Source organism: Aquarana catesbeiana, linkage group LG02 (assembly GCF_042186555.1).
Source record: "Aquarana catesbeiana isolate 2022-GZ linkage group LG02, ASM4218655v1, whole genome shotgun sequence".
Taxonomy (NCBI): domain Eukaryota; kingdom Metazoa; phylum Chordata; class Amphibia; order Anura; family Ranidae; genus Aquarana; species Aquarana catesbeiana.
Window position 1 is genome coordinate 688,084,830 of NC_133325.1, and position 24,594 is coordinate 688,109,423.

Below are 24,594 nucleotides of genomic sequence, written 5' to 3' on the forward strand. Positions count from 1 at the left end.
TTATGTAGGGAGATTAGTTTCATCTCTGTGTATCATCTGAGGCTGTTTACTTCACTGGGTATATGTGCGGGTTTACATCCACTTTAAATGGATCCACCTTCTTATGAGATGTAGAACCCAACTACTCATTATGGGTTAGCTGTTTTGGGTGAGCCCTTAGAGTAAACATGTATTTACCCAATGTGGGACAAAGTAAGAGATTCATTTAACTTCTGCCTTCCCTAACTGCACATTTTCACCTTTACTTTGCTCCTTAGCTGTTGTCAATCAATAGAGATACCCAGTACTACCAGGGAAACATGTGACTTGCTGCCCTTTCTCTCTCATTGCTAGGGCTTTTTTTCTCAGAGAATAGGTGCAGGAACTAAACCATGCCCGACACACACACATACCTGCCAAATGGCATCAAATAGTAGCTCTTCCCTCTGCATATAACCCCCTCCCTCCACTGCCCTCATTTTCTCCCCCCTCCTTAAAAGCTCCACCATCTGTCATATGTCTTACCTTTGTTGCAATATTAAGCTGAAACACCTATTTGGCTGTAGTACCTTCCAGCATACTATACTATACTACAGTCACATGCAAGGGAGATCATGCAGTAGGAGCATCAACAACTGGTCACCAGGGAAAAAATGGAGACCACAGAGCGTGCAGCCTACCACGCACCCTCTCCTGCCCATGACTGCACTGAACCCTGGGCACCTGAGATAAGCTATCACTTGTAAACGCAGAAACTGGACTTCAGTGTTACCAAGTGATAGTAGTGAGCAGGGAGCAGAAGACCTGAGCCAGAGGTGGTGGAACTGAGTCCCCCCTAGTTCCTGCTGAAAAAAAGCCCTGCTCATTGCTAATGCTTGGTGATTTATGCTTGTGAAAGCTTCAAATCATGATTTTGGCTGTTCGTTTTCTCCCAGAAGTAGGATAAAGTAGCAGGGGAGTAAAAAGAACATGCGTAAAGGCCAGTTGACAATTCAGTTTATATCGGCTAAACACATCTCAGTTGCATCAATACAAAAGCCTGAGTAGAAAAGCCTGTCTTCTCCTGGCACTGGCAGCTTGCTGCAGAGAAGGACCCATTGTCTTTGTGGAAGAGCAATCATCTCCCTGTATAGGTTTTACATGCCCCTGCTGAGCCAGACCTATAGATTTACATTCAGCAAAGCTCATGCTCCCCGCTGATTGGAGGGAACTTTGACTATGTTGGACCACTGCAATGAGATCACTGCTTCGCCACAGACAGCAGGGCCTTGTTTATATTTGAGATAAAAAGAAAGAGGGGTGCACCAGACATGTGCATTATCTTTTGTAAAAGTATTTATTGTATAAAATGATAAAAGAAATTACTCACAGGCGATCGTGGAACAAGGTGCAGCACTGAGCTCTGATGAAGAAGGGATGTTCCCTTCGAAACGCGTCAGCCGGTAGTGATGCTTGTATGTTCCTCCAAGACTTTTGGAAGGTTTTGCTCATCATAGAACCGTTGCTGCTAGTCTGTGTTTTTTTCACATTGCACCTTGTTCCACAATCGCCTGTGAGTAATTTCTTTTATCATTTTATACAATAAATACATTTACAACAGATAATGCACATGGCTGGTGTGCCCCTCTTTCTTTTTATGTCATTGTCTACTAGGATTCCCCATCCTTGAGGGAAGCAAGGCCTGTGTCATTGAATTATCTGTCTGGTTGTCCACTTGTGCACAGGAGTCATTTCTTCTTCTTTTATCTACTCCTTGTTTATATTTGCAGTTGGGGGGAGCCAAAAACACGCAGAAGAGCAACGTTTTTATTGCCCACCACCACTACTTCTGCAGTGAATGAGGGCGCAGACATGCCAGGGCCGTGATGTTTTGCACTGCAGCAAAAATTGTCTGTTCTGTCACTCTCACCAGGCCTTACAGCCCACTGAACATGACCATTCACTTATATGAATGAGGCTGTGCCATGACTGCCCCATTGTGGTGTAGTAGTGCACTACTCAGGGGGCCCCATTAGTCTAAACGAGCCCTAAGGGTCCAATTTTTCAGCTGCTGGAAGAGGACAGTTTTTTAAATTAGACTGTGTTGTTTTTTTTTTGGCGTGCACCTGCAGTGTATTTAACTAATTTAAACTGAATATTCAATTGGGCTTTAACTGTACCTGTTACTCTGCACCTCATGGACAAAACACATGTAGGGAAGTGTTCTTCTGTACACTGTCTGGAGGTTGTTTATATTCATGCCTGGTACTTATCGTAGAGATCTTATTACAAACTGATTCTTCCTGTTAAGAGGTTGTTTCCTGCCCCTGCTAAAAGGTCAGGAGACCCCTCAAGGCTATATATATGGATGTCTTACAGGAAGCGAAGGAGAGAGTGACCAGACACATGCTTTGCAGGCTAAGAGGTGCTGCAGGCTGATTTTGTGCTGTATCCATCCATCCACCCTTGCAGGCTGAAAAGGAACAATACAATATAGGCAAGTGTTACTGCACTGTGTAGCTCACTGTTTGTTTAATTACTGTCACTTCTCTGTGGGAATCAGAGATACTGTATCTGCTAGAGCAGGGGTCATCATCCCCCAGGCCGTGGCCTGTTTGCAGCTGGGCCGTGAAGTCTGCACTGTCTGATGTGCGGCAGGGGAGCAAGCAGAGAGATGACATCATCTCTCACCACCCGCCTGCATCACCGCTGTTCCGCTCTCACAACAGGGCCGCTACACTGTTAAAGATGAGCGAGCAGAGAGATGAGATCATCTCTCACCACCCGCCTGCATCACTGCTCTTCCATGCTCACAGTGGGGCTGCTATACTCCTCAAGGTGAGGTGGGGGAGCAGAGAGGTGAGATCATCTTTCACCGCCCGCCCCCATCACCGCTCTTCCACCCACACAGCACGGCAGAACACCGCTACACTGCAGGAGGCTCACCTGGGGGGCGGGCAGTGAGAGATGATCAGCCCGCTGCCTGGAAAAGCTGGCCAAGATTCCTCCTGCAGGAAACAACCTCTTAACGGGAAGAATCAGTTTGTAATAAGATCTCTATGATAGGTACCAGGCATGAATGTAAACAACCTCCAGACAGCAAGGTGACTAAGAGCAATAATGTCTGTATACAGTGTCCATACAACTCTATCTGTGTGCAGTGTCCTTGTTTCCTGCAAATGGGCAAAAGCCCTCTCACGCAATCCTGCGGTCAGGCCCAAACAAATGTCCTGGAACAGGCAGGCTCTTCTAGTGACCCGACTGGTCACCTCACACTGGAACGCTTCACACCGTCAGTGCAGGTTCATCTGAATATGGACCTGGGATCCCCTTCTCACAGGCTGGATATCAGCAAGATGGAGTCTTTAGTTTCCTGCTTCCTAGAGCAGGCTGGCTCTTGTATTTCTGTCCCCATAGAAAACTATAGGGTTGTTTTAGATGAGGACTACATATTCCAAAATCCTTTGCAGCAGCTGCTTGTTAAAATCCTTCTGATTTGCTCCTGTAATTTTTCCTGTCATTGGCTCTCCTCCTCCTGCCAATAGGGACACGGGAGGATGCAGAGTGAGCAGCCCAGTGTGTGTCTCTCTGAAGAGAGGGGAGAAATATCCCCCTCAGAAACTGACAGGCACTTTTCTCCCTCACAGAGGAATCTTGGCCAGCTTGTCCAGGCAGCGGGATATGCAGGGCACCAACAACATATATATATATATATATATATATATATATATATATATATATATATATATACACACACACAGTGGGGACAGAAAGTATTCAGACCCCTTCAATTTTTCACTCTTTGTTATATTGCAACCATTTGCTAAAATCATTTAAGTTAATTTTTTTCCTCATTAATGTACACACAGCACCCCATATTGACAGAAAAACATAGAATTGTTGACATTTTTGCAGATTTATTAAAAAAGAAAAACTGAAATATCACATGGTCCTAAGTAGTCAGACCCTTTGCTCAGTATTTAGTAGAAGCACCCTTTTGATCTAATACAGCCATGAGTCTTTTTGGGAAAGATGCAACAAGTTTTTCACACCTGGATTTGGGGATCCTCTGCCATTCCTCCTTGCAGATCCTCTCCAGTTCTGTCAGGTTGGATGGTAAACGTTGGTGGACAGCCATTTTTAGGTCTCTCCAGAGATACTCATTTGGGTTTAAGTCAGGGCTCTGGCTGGGCCATTCAAGAACAGTCAAGGGGTTGTTGTGAAGCCACTCCTTCGTTATTTTAGCTGTGTGCTTAGGGTCATTGTCTTGTTGGAAGGTAAACCTTCAGCCCAGTCTGAGGTCCTGAGCACTCTGGAGAAGGTTTTCGTCCAGGATATCCCTGTACTTGGCCGCATTCATCTTTCCTTTGATTGCAACCAGTCGTCCTGTCCCTGCAGCTGAAAATACCCCCACAGGATGATGCTGCCACCACCATGCTTCACTGTTGGGGCTGTATTGGACAGGTGATGAGCAGTGCCTGGTTTTCTCCACACATACCGCTTAGAATTAAGGCCAAAAAGTTCTATCTTGGTCTCATCAGACCAGAGAATGTTATTTCTCCCCATATTTGAGTCCTTCAGGTGCTTTTTAGCAAACTCCATGCAGGCTTTCATGTGTCTTGCACTGAGGAGAGACTTCCATCGGGCCACTCTGCCATAAAGCCCTGACTGGTGGAGGACTGCAGTGATGGTTGACTTTCTACAACTTTCCCCCATCTCCCGACTGCATCTCTGGAGCTCAGCCATAGTGATATTTGGGTTCTTTTTTACCTCTCTCACCAAGGCTTTTCTCTCCCGATAGCTCAGTTTGGCTGGACGGCCAGCTCTAGGAAGGGTTCTGGTCCTCCCAAACATCTTCCATTTAAGGATTATAGATGCCACTGCGCTCTTAGGAACCTTAAGTGCAGCAGAATTTTTTTTTGTAACCTTGGCCTGATCTGTGCCTTGCCACAATTCTGTCTCTGAGCTCTTCAGGCAGTTCCTTTGACCTCATGATTCTCATTGCTCTGACATGCACTGTGAGCTGTAAGGTCTTATATAGACAGGTGTGTGGCTTTCCTAATCAAGTCCAATCAGTATAATCAAACACAGCTGGACTCAAATGAAGGTATAGAACCATCTCAAGGATGATCAGAAGAAATGGACAGCACCTGAGTTAAATATATGAGTGTCACATTAAAGGGTCTGAATACTTAGGACCATGTGATATTTCAGTTTTTCTTTTTTTAAAAATCTGCAAAAATGTCAAGAATTCTGTGTTTTTCTGTCAATATGGGTGTAAAAATTTAAGGGGGTCTGAATACTTTCCGTCCCCACTGTATATATATATATATATATATATATATATACACACACACACACACACAAACTGTATATATATATATATATATATATATATATATCTCACAAAAGTGAGTGCACCCCTCACATGTTTGTAAATATTCTATTATATCTTTTCATGTGACAACACTGAAGATATGACACTTTGCTACAATGTAAAGCAGTGAGTGTACAGCTTGTATAACAGTGTACATTTGCTGTCCCCTCAAAATAACTCAACACACAGCCATTAATGTCTAAACCGCTGGCAACAAAAGTGAGTACACCACTAAGTGATGTCTGCATATCTTTACTGATAGAAATCCATGCTGGGTGTATTAGTACTACTGCTGTTAGTTATTTTGGATGAGTTACTAGTTATTCTCCTAGAAAGGGATACATACGCTGGAGCCCTGTTCTAGGTGGAGGCACTGCCATATATATATATATATATATATATATATATATATATATATATATATAGTCCACTCTTCTTTTAGCAAACCTAAACTTGGTAACCTGTAGGTTGGCGCCATAGCCTATGTGGAGAGGTAAACTTCATATAACACCCCTATAACAGGGCTACACACAGATACACTTTAAGCAGGTCTACAGCTCCTATTAGGCTTGGAGATATTTGCCCTTTTCTACAAAACTGCAGCCTTATATTATAAAATGATTAGACAGAATTTGTGAAAATTGTGAAATAAGATGGAAAATTTATATCAAATACCATAATTTTCCTTTCCTGATAGGCTTCATGGCAGCATACGTGTGGGTTGGCCCCACCTCCATAACTACCCAATAGGACCCCTCTCCCATAAATTTCAGCTCTGGACTTCTAGCCGTGTTTCGTAATTAGCCTACTCCAAGCATTAGGAGGGACTCCTGCTGCCATGGAGTCTATCAGGAAAGGAAAATTACGATAAGTATTTGATATAAATTTTCTGTTTTCCTGACAGGCTCCATGGCAGCATACGTTTGGGAAATAACTCGCCAAACACACCCAGGTGGGAACAATGCTGAGCAAAGAAAATACATTTATTTAACACCGTCAGCTGACAGCACTTGCAAACCAAAATTAAGGGATGACAAGGCGGCTGGTTCAACACAATAGTGAGACACAAAAGTATTAATAGATGACCAAGAAGCCGCTCTACATATAACTTCAGGAGCGACATGACGAGAGGCCAGCCAAGAGGTTGAGATACTCCGAGTAGAGTGTGCAGTCACTGCCTCTGGAGGAGCCAGGCTCCTTGCTTTATAAGCTCTTTGAATGGTCTGTATAATCCAAGCGGAAATGTTTTTTCCATGTAGAAGAATGAAAAGAAAGTCTGTTTGTCTAAAAGATTCCGTAACTTCCAAATATTGACTCAAAGTATGTCCCACATCGAGGGAATGGACATCTTGACCATCTGTTGTCCTAAAGGTAGGCAACACAATTTCTTGATTTTCGTGAAAAATAGATGTTACTTTAGGATTTGAGCCCAGCATGGGAATTAACACTGCTCTATCTGGAAAAAAGATCAGGAAATGCTCTTTTGAACCTAAGTTCCTGATTTCAGACACTCTTTTGGCTGAAGTGACTGCCACCAGAAAGACGGTCTTGAGTGTAAGGTCTTTGACTGATAGAGGATTGTAAGGATCTGTTCCAATTGTGGAAAGGAAATCTAGAAGAAGAGGAAGATCCCACTACGGAAACCTCGGTTTCCTTTGAGGTCTAAGTCTGATAGCACCCTTGAAGAACTGATGAACTAGGGATTAATTAGCCCATGAAACTCCTGTAAACGCTCAGATGGCTGATATCTGTACACAAAGTGAACTTACTGCTAGAGACAAATCCAAACCTGTTTGCAGAAAGCTAAGGATATCCTGGACTTCTGGAGAACCACAAGGATTAGGTCTAGAGGACATGTGTTCTGTGAACTTAGACCAGATACGCTCGTAAACTCTATTAGTGTTTTTCCTTCTAGCATTAAGAAGAGTCTGAATGGCTTCTTCTGGACAACCTAAGGTTTCGAGCCTTCCACTCTCAAAAACCAGACCCTGAGGTGTAGATGAGGTGTAGATGAGCAGGACATGGATGCAGGGTTGTGCCTTGGGACAGAATATCTGCCCTGAGAGGCAGAGGAATTGAGTCTCGATATCTGAGAAGTGCTATGAGGGGAAACCATGGCCTGGTGGGCCAGAACGGAATTATTGCTATGGCTTCCACCTCCTCTGTTCTGAGCCTGCGGAGAAACTGGAGTATCACAGGTACCGGAGGGAAGGCATATGCCCTGCTGAACCTCCACCGGTCTGTTAGGGCATCTATCCAATAAGCTTGGGGATCCCGGAACCTCAAGTAGTACTTGGTCAGCTTGTAATTGCATGGGGACACAAAGAGATCCACTTCTGGAGACACTCCCAGTGTTAGAAGTCATTTGAACACCTCTTTGTGTAGAGACCTCTTGTTGTTGTTCATTTGAACATGACGTAGAAAGTCTGCCTGTACATTCTGAACCCCTGGAATGTAAAATGCCGAAATGTTGGACAAATTCCTCTGAGCTCAGTTCATGACTGGCTTCACCTCCCATAGGAGAGACCAGCTGCGAATTCCACCCTGCTTCCTTACATAAGCCACCGAAGTTGTATTGTCCAACCTGAGCATCACTGAGGAGTTTACTATTAGATGGCGGAAAGACATGAGTGCCTGAAAGGCAGCCCTCAGATCCAGGATATTGGATACAATCCCTTAAGACGGTGAGTTCCATCTGCCCTGAGCCATTTCTGCTAGGCAATGAACACCCCAGCCCCGATTGCTGGCATCTGAGGTTATCGTAACCCATGTGATGGGAAGGATCGAGTGACAGTTGCAAAGATTTTTCCCTTGAAGCCACCAAAGAAGAGACACTCTCATAGTAGGAGTGAGGAGGATGTGCTGACTCTTGCCGGGGGAATTCCATTGTTGGAGGAACCCCTTTTGAAATGGGCGAGTGTGCCATTGCGCCCACTTCACCATGGGAATGGTGGCTGCCATGGTGCCAATCACCTTCAGACATTGAAGAGTGGACAGATGAGATGAAGCGAGGGTTGAGCGGATCCTGTCCCGGATCACCACAATCTTCTCCTCAGGTAGTGAGATGGTGCCGTCCAACGTGTTGAAGTGGGCACCGAAGAATACAAGAGATTGCGATGGATTCAGGTGACTTTTCTCCAGATTCAGGAGCCACCTAAACTCTTGGAGAGTGGGAATTACTAGGCTCCTGTGCTCTAGAAGTTGACCTCTGTCCTGAGCTAGAAGGAGGAGGTCGTCTAGGTAGTGATGAGGGTGAACTTCTTTGACTCGGAGCAGAGCAACAATAGCTAACAGAACCTTGGAGAACACCCGAGGTGATGTCATGAGACCTAAGGGAAGGCAGGTAAACCATAAGTGTTGATTGCCTACTACAAAGCAAAGGAACTTTTGGAAGTCTGCTGCCACTGGAACGTGGAAGTAGGCATCTTTCAGGTCTATTGACACCAACCACTTCCCTGGATGGACCGACTGCTGGATCGTTAATAGTGACTCTATCTTGAATTTTTCCTTTCGCATAAACCGGTTGAGATGAGTCAAGTCTGACTGGCCTCCATGTGCCGTTCTTTTTCTGCACCATGAATAGAGGAGAATACATGCCTTCACCTCATTCGCCATCTGGAACCGTAATGGCTGCGCCTTGATCCACTAAAGAGCTTATGTAAGCTAAAAGGACTTGTTTCTTTTCTTCTGAACATGGGAGACTTGTAGGCATAAATCTGAGCCTGGGGGTGCTGTTGAAGACCCAGGTGTGGCCTGAGGAGACCGTCTTGATGGTCCAGAAGTCCCGAATTGAGGCCGCCCAAACACGCCAGAAGTGGAGAAGACGAGCCCCCACCTGACATGTTTGAGCGGTCCCAATTTCAAAAGGACTTAGTGGAATCTCGGTTACAAGAGGAAGCCCCTTTTGTAGGCTTTTTAAAAGAGGACTGCCTGGATTTCCAAGACCTTGTGAACTCACGACCAAGCCTGTAGCTGCTTGCTTCCATTGCACGATTGGTATTCTGTGTTCTCTGAAAGGTGCATTTCTGGTTCTGTAAACGCCTATCCTGATGGAGGAACCCCGGACGGAGTTCCGCTGAAACGGACTTGCCTACACATGATCACACCACAGTCCAATTTAGAACGCGATAAAGTACGACGGGACTAGAAAAAGGAAGTTCAATAGCCAGTAGCCAATAGCTGCCCTTGCGTTGTTTTTGGTCCGTCAGAATAGCATACAGACGAACGGTTTTCCCGATAGCAACTGATTCCGTCGGAAAGATTTGAAACATGTTCTATTTCTAGGTCCGTCAGAATTTTAGAAAGAAAAAGTCAGATGAAGCCCACACACAATCGGAATGTCCGACGGAATCATTTCGTCGGACCTTTTCTGCTGGAAAGTCCGGTCGTGTGTACGCGGCATTAGAGACTCGTCTACGTTGCCTGACTACGCCTCCGAGGCTTTTGAGACTGCTGCTAAAGCCAGGACTGGTTTGCAAACTGTACCGGCTGTCAAATAAATCAGTTTCAGGTCGGAGTCAATCCGTCTCTCCAAAGGATCTTTGAATGAGACCGTATCTTCCAGAGGAAGAGTCACAAGGGAGCTGACTCAAGGTGTTTAACCTCTTCTTCCTTAAAAGGATATAGCTTTGAAATTTTTGATTGCATAGAGCTTTTTCTGTCCATTTTGCCCCATTCCTCAGAAATTATGGCACTTACTTCAGTGAGAAAAGGAAAATATTGACGCTCCTTACTGAGTTGTTTGAAAAATGTTCTCTGTTTAGGAGGAGAACTTACTGGGTCTTCCCAATTCAGAGCTTCTTTAACAGCTTTCACCAGAGAAGGAACCAAGGAGTATTCAAAGCCCATTCCAGGATCATCTGCATCTGACCCGCTATCCGAAGGAGGAGCTGACTGGTGACTAGGTTGGGAAGACTCCCACGTCTCATGCACTTGTCCCTCCCCTGACAGGAAGATCAGTGGATCTGGAGGGGAATCACAAGGCTTTCTAGCATCTTTCTCCTGCACCGACTCTTTCACGACCCGCTTGACTAATGTTTCCAGGTGTTGGCCTGCACCCTCCCTCTCATTAGCTGCTTTAGAGAAACAGCGGTCACAGAGAGACTCGCTGGCAGGGACCGGGGCCCTGAATCCCCAACATGACCTCTCCAGCCCCCTACTGTGAGATGAGGGGGGTGAGGAAAGCCTTTACTGTGGTGTTTGGACTTAGAGGAGGATCCATGGTGTCTAGAACTAGAGGAGGGCCGGTGGTGTGATTTGGAAGACCCGCTCCTTCTGCGGGAACTGTGCCGTGGATCAGACCTAGAAGGGCTGAGGAGAAAAAAAAAAAGAGAAAGAAGGAAAGAGAAGAGAGAAAGGCACAATGTCATAATAATGCCCTATACTCCCCTCTCCTTCCCCCCAGCAGGCAGAATATAGGAAACAAATACACAATGTCCCACATTCTTACCTGCTGCGAGAGGGCTTGCCATCGGGAGGCAGTGAAGAATCCATAAGTGCACAAGTTAGTCACTGCAGGTGGAAAGCAAAAGATCAGATACGAGTAAGGGAAAGCATAAACCCTTTTAGCACCAGTACCTACCTGGGGAAGACTCTGCAGATGCTCAGGGAAGTCGCCGCATAAGCCCACGATCATTCCTGAGGCTCTGCAGGCTCCCCCAGGATTTATAAGTGGCGCGGCGGGATGTCACGGCAGCGACAGACCCGAGAGACTCGCGCTTGGAACGCACAGGGAACCACGCATAGGACATAGGAAAAAACAGGAAATGCATAAGAATCAACATAATCAACATATACAACATATACAAACACTGCTGCCATGAAGGCGATACTTTTCTTACCACCACCTACGATCGATTCGGCCGAGGACACCACATAGACACACACACTGGACTTCAAGGCAGATAATGGCCACCTGCAAACTGCTAAGTAATCAGGCTCGTCCGCGCTTTGTCTTTCAATGGCAGACATGCTTCCAGCTTTTCAGAGCTACTCTGCAAATACACTCCATACCCTGATAAACAGTCAAGGCTTATCGGAGGGATGTGACACCAAATCGTGCGGCCGATCTTGAACGTACGAGAATCGTCTTCAGGTAGGAGAACCAAACATATGGTCCTAAGGAGGAGGACAAAAAAGGAACACGGCTAGAAGTCTAGAGCTGAAATTTATGGGAAAGGGGTCCTATTGGGTAGCTATGGAGGCAGGGCCAACCCACACGTATGCTGCCATGGAGCCTGTCAGGAAAGGAACTTTATCTTATTTCAACCTAGCCTGCATGGCCAGCTACTGTATGTATGACTGATCTTCATGCAGTCAGATTATGGTAGGGTACGGTACAATGGCACATGAATTTATCTCAATCTTCCTTGCTGATGACCAAATTTCCCAAACTTAGAAGTGACCTTGGTGACTTATAGAAACCAATTACTCTCCTAATAACTAACCTATTATATTTGCCTTCATCTTCTGCTATCTTTTTCCAAGTTGCAATTGATACTTCCATATAATTTCCCTGAAAGAAAGATTACATACTTGGCTTGCTGACACAACAGTGTCCCTGCCTAAGATAAAATAGCTGACCTGTGTAATTGTCAGACCTAACCCAGAAAGAAAATGATAACATGGACCTGCGCAGCGCCTGGAATTTCTACAGTTGGTCTTTATGTCACTGTTTTTAATGCTCAACTCCAGCATTTTTTATACCCCCCTACAATGTCTTCCTCCCCTTTCTGAAGCCTCCCTTGATATTTAAAGGAAAACCCTTATACCTACTTTTTCATGTATTCTTCAGACCAGCGATGGAAGCAGTATGGATAGTACCTTCTGTGAGGGAAGAACACCAGATTAAAGATGAGTACAGGCGGTCCCCTACGTACAAACATCCGACTTACAAACGATTCCTACTTACAAACGAAGGGAGACAACAGGAAGTTAGAAAAAATCTACTCCTAGGAAGGGAAATTCACTCCTAAGAGTTAATAAGGGAAAAAGGTGTCTCCACTGATGCTTTATCACCAGTCCATGTTTCCCTAACAACCCAAAATTTTCAAAATCCAATTGTCATTGGGACAGAAAGTGAGTTGAAATCTTCTGAACAGGGGCACAGACAGCAAAACAAATGCTTCAGGGGTGATAACCCTTCCCTATGCTATCTAAAAAAACTTAAAAATAGATTTGTTGGTTGGAGCTACACTTAAAAAATGTACCTGTTCCGACTTACAAACAGATTCAACTTAAGAACAAACCTACAGTCTCTATCTTCTTTGTAACCCGGGGACTACCTGTATTGCTTTGTGTGCAGAAACGGGTGTTCCCCTTTAATATGACCTGGCATAAGATTAAGTAAGTTTATGGACACAAAGGCTTACAGAGTAAATCTGGCCATACAGGGTAGAATTTGGGCAGATTCCAGTGAAACTGACAACATTTGAGCCATGGGCAGCCCTGCTAACACCACCTAGCTCGAAAAAAACGTTATTTGAGGAATCAATCAGCCAATTAGCTGCAGTCACTGTTTAGGCATTCTGAGACCCAAGGGTGTTGGCTGTCAGAATACAATAGTTGGCACCTGGCAGGAGAGATTGCTCCATCCGTGAATAGCATGGATGGGAAAATCTATGGGCTTGTCTTGTTTAGCCCAGCAATCGTGTGTATGGCCAACTTAAAGTGATACTAAAGTCTCGTTTTTTTATTTTTAGTTAAAAATAATAAACATGTTATACTTACCTGCAGTGGTTTTGCACAGAGCAGCCCAGATCTTCCTCTTCTGGGGTCCCTCTTTGGCTCTCCTGGCCCCTGCCTCCTGTTGAGTGCCCCCAAAGCAAGCAGTTTGCTATGGGGGCACCCAAGCCGAGCCACAGCTCCCTGTATCCATTCAGACATGGAGCGGAGGCCCGGCCCCACCCCCTTTCTCTCCTCATTGACTAACTGACTTTGATTGACAGCTGCGGCCCAGATCCTCCTCTTCTGGGGTCCCTCTTGGGGTCTCCTGGCCCCTCCCTCCTGTTGAGTGCCCCCAAAGCAAGCAGCTTGCTATGGGGGCACCCAAGCCGAGCCACAGCTCCCTGTATCCATTCAGACACAGAGCGGCAGCCTGGCCCAACCCCCTTTCTCTCCACATTGGCTGACTGAGTTTGATTGACAGCTGCGGGAGCCAATGGCAATGGACAATGAGGAGGGAAGTCATGGGCAGCTGAGACACTCCTGCAACATTGCTTAATCTAGATGGGGCTCAGGTAAGTATTAGGGGGGCTGAGGGGGGGCTGCTGCACAAAGAATGTTTTCTTCTGCCTTTACAACCACTTTAAAGCTGGCCATACATTATACAATTTTCTTATTCAATTTCCTTTAGATTTACCTTAACCAATGTAGTGCAAGAGCCTGTCTGAATGCATAAAAATTGAAAATGTTTAGTTTTGTTCTCATATTACATGGTTTTGGTAAATCTAAAGGAAAATTGTACAAGAAAATTGTATTAAGTATGGCCAGCCCAAAGCCTTGTACACATGATAAGATTTTCTGACGGGAATTTTGTGATGACAGGCTGTTGGCAGAAAATCAGACTGTACACTCCATCGGACAATTGTCGGATTTTCCGTGGACAAATGTTGGGTGGCAGGCTTTAAAATTTTCCACTGACAAATATTTGTTGTCGAATTTTCCGAGCGTGTGTACACAAGTCCGTCAGACAAAAGTCCAAAGTACAAACATGCATGCTCAGAAGCAAGGACAAGCCAGAAGTGGTCGGTCTTGTAAACTAGCGTTCGTAATGGAGAATTAACATTCGTGACGTGGTAAATTATGAAATCTCCAAATGCAGTGCACATTCTCTTCTTCTTTAATGGGATAATAATGAAGCTGCTTTTCTGGTGATACTGATGGAGTTATAGCAAATGAATTTTCAAAGGCTTTTTTTTCTAGTGATATTAAAAATATTATTGTTATGCTTGTTTTTTTTTTGGTACAAGTTACCACAACACCATTATCTGTAGTTTTTAAGATCAAAGATACAACTATGTTGGTGTCCCTTGTTAATTTTACGTTGTATTTTTTAAAATTTAACTGCCTTCTCCCAAACTGTCATTTGAAGTAAAACACATAGCCAAGTATTATTGTCCACAATTGTTTTATTGTGCATTAAAAAAAGAAAACAAATAAAATTAGACATGCTATCTGCCAATAGAACTTAAAGCGGAGTTACGCTTAAAAAAAATTAAATAAATAAAAGTCAGCAGCTACAAATACTGCAGCTGCTGACTTTTAATAACCGGACACTTACCTGTTCCAGGGTACAGCGATGCGGGGGATGAGGCCCCGCTCGTCTCCCCCTCCTCTTTGCAGACATTGTCACTGTGGGCGCCCGGTTGTGGCTTCACAGCCGTGCGGCTCGCTGTGACTGGCCGGGCAATCATCAGAGACCTGTGACATGTCTCAGATGATTGCTAAGAGGGAGGGGGGAGAGGTGAACTTACTTCTGGCGCCGCAGTGCCCCGGGAGGAAGTGGGAGCTGGAACCCTCTAAAAAAGAGGGTTTCCGCCCTCCCCCCCCCCCCAAAAAAAATGACATGCCAAATGTGGCATGTCAGGGGGTCACCTCCCTTAAAGCGGAAGTTCCATTTTTGGGTGGAACTCCGCTTTAACCAAAAAGTGCATTCTATGCATCCAAAAATATAGTAAATATACCAAATCAAATTATTATTATTCAAACAAAAAATAAAATAAAAGCCTCATGCATGTGTCCTGCTTCTTAATATAGGGGGTCAACAATGCCAAGAGTTGGTGAATGCAGGGGTCCGTCATCCGGAGATAATTCTGAAAATCATCTGGATTTTTCTCCTGGAGCTCCCGCAGCAAAGGCATATGACATCATTGGTCATGATTAATAAAGCAACCAATTTTTGGTTCAAGAACTCCTCCTCCTCTTGTTCCTGGACTGGACTTGGGTCAAAGCAATAACTCCAAGGCCAATAATAAATAATAGTTTATCTCCTCCGATTCCGCAACATGGCTGGTTGACGAATGGACGTACAAAAACTGAAAAGCGCGAAATAAAAAGCACGAAATTAAAAGCGCGAATCAACACTCACCAAACTTCTACTAACACCAAATTAGCAGAAGGAGCCCAAAGGGTGGCGCTAAAGAGCTAAAAAAAAACACGTAGTACGTCACTACGTTCGTGTTTGTTCGCCGACAATTCCTTGCTGTTTGTATGCAAGACAAGTTCCTGGCCAACGCCCTTCGGACAAAAGTCCAAGGATTTGTCTGCGGAAAATCCGATCGTGTGTACGAGGCTTTACTCTGAAGCACACTAACACACAACTGCCACAATGGAGAGATAAATAAAAAGTGTTTAAGACAAACTTTGTCTAACCTTTGTCTCAAATGTAGTGAAGCAAATCAGCTGTTAAATTTTAATTTATTTTAACAAAATGATAAGCTTTGTAGAATAAATGAAAAGCAGATTGGTTGCTATAGGCAATGGCACATGTTGAGACAGAGCTTGTTCCAGACACTTTTTAATAATTTCCCCCAATATGTTTAAAGAGGAAATAATCTGTGATATCACTGGCACTTTCAATGAGCTCAGCTGTCTTTAAATAGGCAAGAACAGACCCAGCTCGGGCTTGCCACTCCTTGCTGCAATATATCCCTGCAATGGTGATCTATTGCTTGTTGAGTGATCTGTTGCTGCAGAGGTGCACATGTGAGCTGCATATGTTTTCCCTGGCCTGATACAGAGACAGAAAAAATTACTTTATACACCATAAATTCCACCTCGAAAACAGTTGTAATTTTCCAACCCATCCATGCACGTTTACATTCAGTTGTATTCAAAATACAGAAATCCTTTTATCGAACAATTACATTATTATGACCTTTTTGATTGCACAAAATTTTTTATTTTAGGAGAAGTTGCCAGTTTTAATAGTTCATGTACACAAAAGTATATTTATTGTAGCAAAAGTCTGACTGTGTTTTTATCAGCACATTGGGGGTGTGGCTTGGGGTGTGGTCCATGTTTATAAGGGGGGCTTAAAGTATCTATAGCAGGGGTCTCCAAACATTCTAAACAAAGGGCCGGTTTATTGCCCTTCAGACTCTAGGAGGGCCAGACTATGGCCAGCAGGAGTGGAAATTTTCCTGGCATCAGTGGGAGTAAGCATTGCCACAATTGGTATTAGGGGGAGGAATAGTGCCCAGTTCTTGGTATCATAGGGAGGAATAGTACCCCCATTTTTGGTGTCAGTGGGAGAAATGGTGCCCCATTGTTGGTGTCAGGTGGCAGAATAGTGTCTTGTATCAGTGGGAGGAATAGTGCCCCAAAGGCCGGAAAAAGGCAAGCAGAGGGCCACATCTGGCCCTCGGGCCGCAGTTTGGAGACCACTGATCTATAGGTTCCTGAGATCTAAATCCAGATCTAAATCTCGCCCTTGTGCAAGAGTATGATTGACAGCTACAGAAAGCCTTTGGTTAAGGATATCTTTTTTTTTTTTTTTTTCAGTTTGTTAAATAAGTCTGTCTTTATTTTTATTATGATTGATATCAAATCACATTTTAGGAGATGATATTGATGCAAACGTCCAGACAAATCACAATCACACAAATCACAACTATACATTTCTAAGTATTTGTATATTTCATACCCATGGCAGTGAATATTTATAAGGCATTACTTACTGCACTTTATGGTAAGGTCTCACTTTATAGTAGACTATATAGATACTGTATAGGAGGAGTTAGTGTGAAGGAGAAAATACACCAATATTATCATTATTTTTTCACGTGATTCTATTGTTTCCTATTTTATCTGAATTACAGATTTAATTAAATAAACCCCATAAATATGTTTTTACAGCAGAACAAATCTAGCCTTGTGTGGCTAGCCCATGATGATTGTTTCCTATCACATCTCAAGATTGTTATGATAAATATACAAATATACAAGAAAGTACAAATTATGGTTAAAACATAGATATGGTAGAGTAACATTACTATGTACAGTATATATTAAATATTATATACCTTCCTAATCTAGATAATACTGACTCTGTAATCAACACATAATGAGAGTGTTAAAACATGTTTAAATTTACTTGAAGCGGCTTTCTCAAAAAATCATAAGGAAAAACAGAAACGCAATCAAATGTGTATTTGGGAAAGGATATATTGGCTGATTTATAAATGGAAGGACCCTGGGTTGTTGGTTTAACTTAATCCTGAGTCATATCAAATCTAACAGTCTGTTCAAAAAAAAAAAAACATGTATAGTCTGCAAATATTTGAATTCCCTAATTAGTATGAGTAAACGTTTTACTGGAGATGCAGTATTTAGTCAGGAGTTGGGAAAATATCATTGTAAGTACTACTTAATATTTTAAATGTCAAGATCATCTAAAACCAGTAAGAGGTGCACATGTGAGTGAAAGCCACAACGATATCACAGCTTTCTCATGCTTCTTTATAGTGTTGCTTTAACCACTTCAGCCCCGGAAGGATTTTCTCCCTTCCTGACCAGAGCACTTTTTGCGATACGGCACTGCGTCGCTTTAACTGACAATTACGCGGTCGTGCGTTGTTGCACCCAAATAAAATTGACGTCCTTTTTTTTCCCACAAATAGAGGTTTCTTTTGGTGGTATTTGATCACCTCTGCATTTTTGTTTTTTTTTGCTATAAACAAAAAAAAGAGCGACAATTTTGAAAAAAAAAGCAATATTTTTTACTTTTTGCTATAATAAATATCCCCCAAAAATATATAAAAAAACAAATTTCTTTCTCAGTTTAGGCCGATATGTATTCTTCTACATATTTTTGGTAAAAAAAAATCGCAATAAATGTATATTGATTGGTTTGCGCCAAAGTTATCGCGTCTACAAAATAGGGGATAGATTAATGGCATTTTTAGTATTAATTTTTTTTTATTAGTGATGACGGCAATCTGTGATTTTTATCAAGACTGCGACATTATGGCGGACACATCAGACACTTTTGACACTATTTTGGGACCATTGTCATTTATGCAGCGATCAGTGCTATAAAAATGCACTGATTACTGTGTAAGTGACACTGGCAGGGAAGGGGTTAAACACTAGGGGGCGATCAAGGGGTTAAGTGTGTCCTAGGGAGTGATTCTAACTCCTGGGCTACCACTGACATGACAGCGTTCACTGCTCCTGATGACAGGGAGCAGTAGATCTCTGTCATGTCACTAGGCAGAACAGGGAAATGCCTTGTTTACAAAGGCATCTCCCCGTTCTGCCGCTCCGTGACACGATCGCGGGACACCGGCGGACATCGAGTCCGTGGGGCGCGGTCACGGAGTACGCGGTGGGCGGGCGCACCCACAATGCCACAATTTAAAGGGGACGTACCTGTACGCCCATTTGCCCAGCCGTGCCATTGTGCCGACGTACATCGTCGTGCGCTGGGCGACATGTGGTTAAAATAATCTAAAGTATGGATTAAAAAATGGAATCTAAGGGGTGCCTCCAAATTCAGTTTTGGCCCAAATTACCCCAAAGTCCCAAAACACTAAAATGTAAATACTAAAGCAGTGTTTCTCAACCTTTTTCCAGTCAGAGCACCCTTGCAAAGTATTTGTAGTCTCAAGGCACCCCAGTCTAAGGCTTGGTTTATGTTACTGTGTGTCACACAACGCATGCAAAATTGTGCTCGTTTTTGACACACAGGCAAATGCTCTGCTCTTTAGGGGTGCCATTAATATTTTGTGGCAAATGTGGGGTGTTTTTGGTGCGGCGCAATTATTTTATTTTATTTCAAAATTTCAAAAAGGGTTGGGGACTTCTTTCCCTGCATTTCTGCAGGTAGGACAGTCCACTGAAATGAATGGGCTGCCCTACATGCAGCACACAGCCACACAGCCACACAGATGTGAACCAAGGGTTTGTTGACATGTGAGGTTGGAGGGCAGGAAAACCATGTGGTTGAGTTTTTTCTACCACCCCCAATTACTCCCCCTGTAGGTGTAAAGGCAGCAGCTGGGGGTGGCCACGGCTGGATATATAACGCCAGGTGAATGGGGCTGCATTGCAACCCCATAACTGTGTGCATGCACATGGTTGCGGTATGGTGAGGCTGCATTTATGATGTTAAAACAGGTGGTGAGGAGGCAACATATTGCCTCTTCAGCACCTATCAAATGGAGGCAGTCCTCGCTGTTATTACAAATAAGCCCTAAAAAAGCAGTCCAGGAATAGGGGGTCAGGATTAAAAGTAACATACATACACACACATAAACATAAAGACACATGTACACACATACAGTATCTCACAAAGGTAAATACACCCCTCACATTTTTGTAAATATTTTATTATATCTTTCCATGTGACAACACTGAAGAAATGACACTTTGCTACAATGTAAAGTAGTGAGTGTACAGCTTGTATAACAGTGTCAATTTGCTGTCCCCTCAAAATAACACAACACACAGCCATTAATGTCTAAACCGCTGGCAACATAAGTGAGCACACCCCTAAGTGAAAATGTCCAAATTGGGCCCAAAGTGTCAATATTTTGTGTGGCCACCATTATTTTCCAGAACTGCCTTAACCCTCTTGGGCATGGAGTTCACCAGAGCTTCACAGGTTGCCACTGGAGTCCTCTTCCACTCCTCCATGATGACATCACGGAGCTGGTGGATGTTAGAGACCTTGCGCTCCTCCACCTTCCATTTGAGGATGCCCCACAAATGCTCAAAAGGGTTTAGGTCTAGAGACATGCTTGGCCAGTCCATCACCTTCACCCTCAGCTTCAGTGGCAGTGGTCATCTTGGAGGGGTGTTTGGGGTCATTATCATGTTGGAATACTGCCCTGCGGCCCAGTCTCTGAAGGGAGGGAATCATGCGCTGTTTCAGTATGTCACAGTACATGTTGGAATTTGTGGTTCCCTCAATGAACAGTACCTCCCTAGTGCAGGCGGCACTCATGCAGCCCCAGACCATGACACTCCCACCACCATGCTTGACTGTAGGCAAATCACACTTGTCTTTGTACTCCTCATCTGGTTGCCACCACACACGCTTGACACCATCTGAACCAAATAAGTTTATCTTGGTCTCATCTAGACAAGTGCAATTCGTTTCGTTCCAAATTCATTTTTCGACAAATAAACCCGTGTAACAAATTTTTCCGAAATTCAAAAATCCGAAAATTTGAAAATTCGGAAATGCTAGATGCAAAAATTTGAAAATTCGAAAACCCAAAAATCAGAAATTCGGAAATTTGAAGATTCGAAAATTGGAAAACTCGAAAATTCGAAAATGCGGAAATTCGGAGATCCAAAAATTGAAAAACTCTATTAAATCATAGATATTGGAATTTCCTTTCAAATTTGGCTGTTAGTGAACATAATGAATACGAATTTATCCGAAGTTACGAATTATCCGAAATAACAAATGCTGCATCTAAACGAATGGAACATAACGAATGAATAATAATAAATAATAATAATAATAATAAAAAGTTTTTATTATTATTATTTATTTCGTTATTTCGGAAAATTTGTAACTTCAAAAACGGAAATAGAATGAAAGAAACGAAAACTAACACATTTTTTGGCAGTGCACATGTCTAGTCAGACCGCAGGACATGGTTCCAGTAATTCATGTCCTTAGTCTGCTTGTCTTCAGCAAACTGTTTGCGGGATTTTTTGTGCATCATCTTTAGAAGAGGCTTCCTTCTGGGACAACAGCCATGCAGACCAATTTGATGCAGTGTGCAGCGTATGGTCTGAGTACTGACAGGCTGACTCCCCACCCTTTCAACCTCTGCAGCAATGCTGGCAGCACTCATACGTCTATTTCCCAACCTCTGGATATGACGCTGACACGTACCTCGTATGTGAGCCTGACGTGCAGAGGGAGACCTCTCGTACAGCCCTGGTTCCCAGATCACTGGAGTTGAGGACAGTGACCGTAGGAGCACAGCGGGGTATGAGTGCCTGGTGGATTCTCTGGAACTGGAGATGATGTCCACTGGGAGACACTGGAACTGGCTGGAGTGCCGGGTGCAGGTAAGCTGGATACAAGTCAGCAGGCTGCAGGTAAGCTGGATGCAGGTCAGCAGAATGCAGGTAAGCTGGATGCAGGTCAGCAGGATGCAGGTAAGCTGGATGCAGGTAAGCTGGATGCAGGTCAGCAGGATGCAGGTAAGCTGGATGCAGGTCAGCAGGATGCAGGTAAGCTGGATGCAGGTAAGCTGGATGCAGGTCAGCAGGATGCAGGTAAGCTGGATGCAGGTCAGCAGGATGCAGGTAAGCTGGATGCAGGTCAGCAGGGTGCACACAACAGGCAGAAGCAAGGTCAGACAAGCCGGGTCATACACAGTGGATCAGTTCAACAGAATCGGCAAGCAAGGAATAGTCAAGTTCAGGCTGGTTTATGGTAACAGGAGATCAGGCAGGCAGGTAAACAGAATCAGAGTCAGGGAAAGCCAAGGTTCAGGGTTGGAGACAGCAGCGTGGTCAGAGAGCCAGGTCAGGTGATCGGATGCTGATTACAGGAACAGGTCACAGGTGAAGCTGCAGATCAAACAGCAAGAGCTGAATGGTGGAAGCCCCTCTTAAAGGCCACTGGGCGCCAAAGCTGTGTCACTGTGCGTGCGATCTCCGCGATCGGCACATGCGCATTGGCGCACGCCTGTTCGTTACTGGGAACCTGTTGGTGGGGATGCGCCTGAGCCCTGTTGCAGGTCTGGAAGTAGTATGTCCATGACATTGCCCCCCCCCCTTAAGGGCAACCTCCGGGTGCCCAAAAGAGCTCTTTTCTGAGGATGTCTGCGGAAGAAGGCCTGAAATCAGTTATTGAGCATGCACATTTTGCTTAGGTTCCCATGAGTTCTCCTCTGGTCCATAACCCTTCCATTTGATTAAAAATTGAAGTTGGTTACCTCTCCTCCTGCAGTCTACGACAGCCTCCACCTCATACTCCTCGTCCTTATTAATAATAACGGGTCCGGGTGGCCCCGATCCTCTGTCCGGGAAAGGGTTGGGTACTGTGGGTTTAAGCAGAGACACGTGAAACACTGGGTGCACTTTGAGCGACTCAGGCAGGGTAAGTTCATAGGAGACCTCATTCAATTTCCTTTTAACTGGGAAAGGGCCAATGAATCTGGGTGCCAGCTTCTTTGAAGGGCAAGCCATCTTGAGGTTGGTGGTAGATAACCACACCTGATCACCTGGTTGGAGACGTAATTCACCTCTTCTCTTCCTGTCATAAAACCTCTTGTTGGTTGCCTGCGCCTTGGCCATAGCTTCTTGCAACAACTTATTGTTGTGACCCAGGAACTCGACAGTGCTTTGTACTGCTGGAACAGGAGATTCCGGAATAATGTTAGGCAGGAAGACAGGATGGAACCCATAGTTCGCAAAGAACTGTGACTGACCTGTGGCTGAATGGCTGGCATTGTTGAAAGCAAATTCCGCTAGAGGCAAAAGTGCTACCCAATCATCTTGGACAAATGAGGTAAAGCAACGGATGTACTGTTCCAGGGTTTGGTTCGTCCTTTCAGTTTGTCCGTTAGTCTGGGGGTGGAAAGCAGATGACATGGAAAGTTCAATTTTCAGAATTTGGCATAGTGACCTCCAGAAGCGGGAGGTGAACTGGACTCCCCTGTCAGATACAATGTTGGTTGGTACCCCATGCAGCCTTACGATCTCCCTGATGAACACCCGGGCGGTTTCCAAAGCAGACGGCGTACTTTAGGGGTATGAAGTGGGCCATCTTAGACAGACGGTCAACCACTACAAAGATAGCTGTATGTCCTTCAGAAGGGGGTAGTTCCACTACAAAGTCCATGGCAATCACGCTCCAGGGTCTGTCAGGAATTGGTAGTGGTCTGAGGAGGCCCCAGGACTTGGTCCTGGCAGACTTGCTTTGGGTACAGATGACACATGACTTAACATAGTCCTTGCAATCTTCCTCAAGCTTCGGCCACCAAAACATGCGCTGGATTAGTTCATGAGTCTTGTGAACCCCAAAATGTCCGGCCAACGGGTGGTCGTGACACAGGCTCAGCACTTCTGTCCGGCAACTTTCTGGCACAAAAATTTTGCTGTCCTTCCAAAGCATCCCATCCCTGGGTATCAAGATTGATCCTGGAGGACCGAACACCCCCTCTGAGGCTTGTTTTAGACCGGACATCAGGTCTGTCTGGAAAAGCAGAAAGTTGCCCTCAGATAAGATGGTGTCCGGAACTGAAGTTTCCTTGGGGTCATCGTACATCCGAGAGAGAGCGTCAGGCTTGATGTTCTTTGATCCTGGCCGGTAGGTGATGTGAAATGAAAATCTGGAAAAGAATAACGCCCATCGTGCCTGACACGGCTTCAAACGTTTGGCAGTTCGTAAATATTCCAGATTTTTATGATCCGTGTAGATAAGTATGGAATGTGCCGCTCCCTCTAGCAGGTATCGCCATTCTTCGAGTGCGGCCTTAATGGCCAAAAGTTCACAGTCCCCCACATCATAATTCTTCTCTGCAGGCGAAAGCTTCCGAGAGAAGAAAGCTATGGGGTGCATGAGATCCTTGAGTCCTTGGCGCTGAGAAATAACTGCCCCCACAGCTGTTTCTGAGGCATCAACCTCGAGTAGGTAAGGAAGAGAGGGATCCGGATGGCTCAAGATGGGGGCAGAGGTAAAGAGTCCCGTTAGGGTAGAAAAGGCAGCTTGAGCCTGGGGATTCCACTGGAATCGGACATTTTGTCTTGTTAGCTGGGTGATCGGAGAGATAATTGCAGAAAATCCTTTGATGAACCTTCTGTAAAAATTGGCAAAGCCAACAAAACGTTGCACCCCCTTTTTATCTGAGGGTGCAGGCCAGTCCAGAACAGCTGTGACCTTTTGTGGGTCCATCTTGAACCCTTCTGTGGAAATTACCAGGCCCAGAAATTGGATACTCTGCCGCTCAAATTCGCATTTTTCTGGTTTGGCGTATAAGCCATGCTGACGGAGTCGGCAGAGTACCATCTTGACGTGTTTCCGGTGCTGATCCAAGGATGAGGAAAAGATCAGGATATCGTCTAAGTAGGCTATGACGAAAATGTCCAGATAGTCTCTGAAGATATCATTTATCAGGTGCTGGAAGGTAGCAGGGGCATTACACAGGCCGAAGGGCATCACCAGATATTCGCAATGGCCAAACCTGGTACGGAAGGCCGTTTTCCACTCGTCCCCTGCACGAATGCGAACCAAACTGTAGGCCCCACGAAGATCGAGTTTGGTGAACACAACAGTAGTTCTTAAT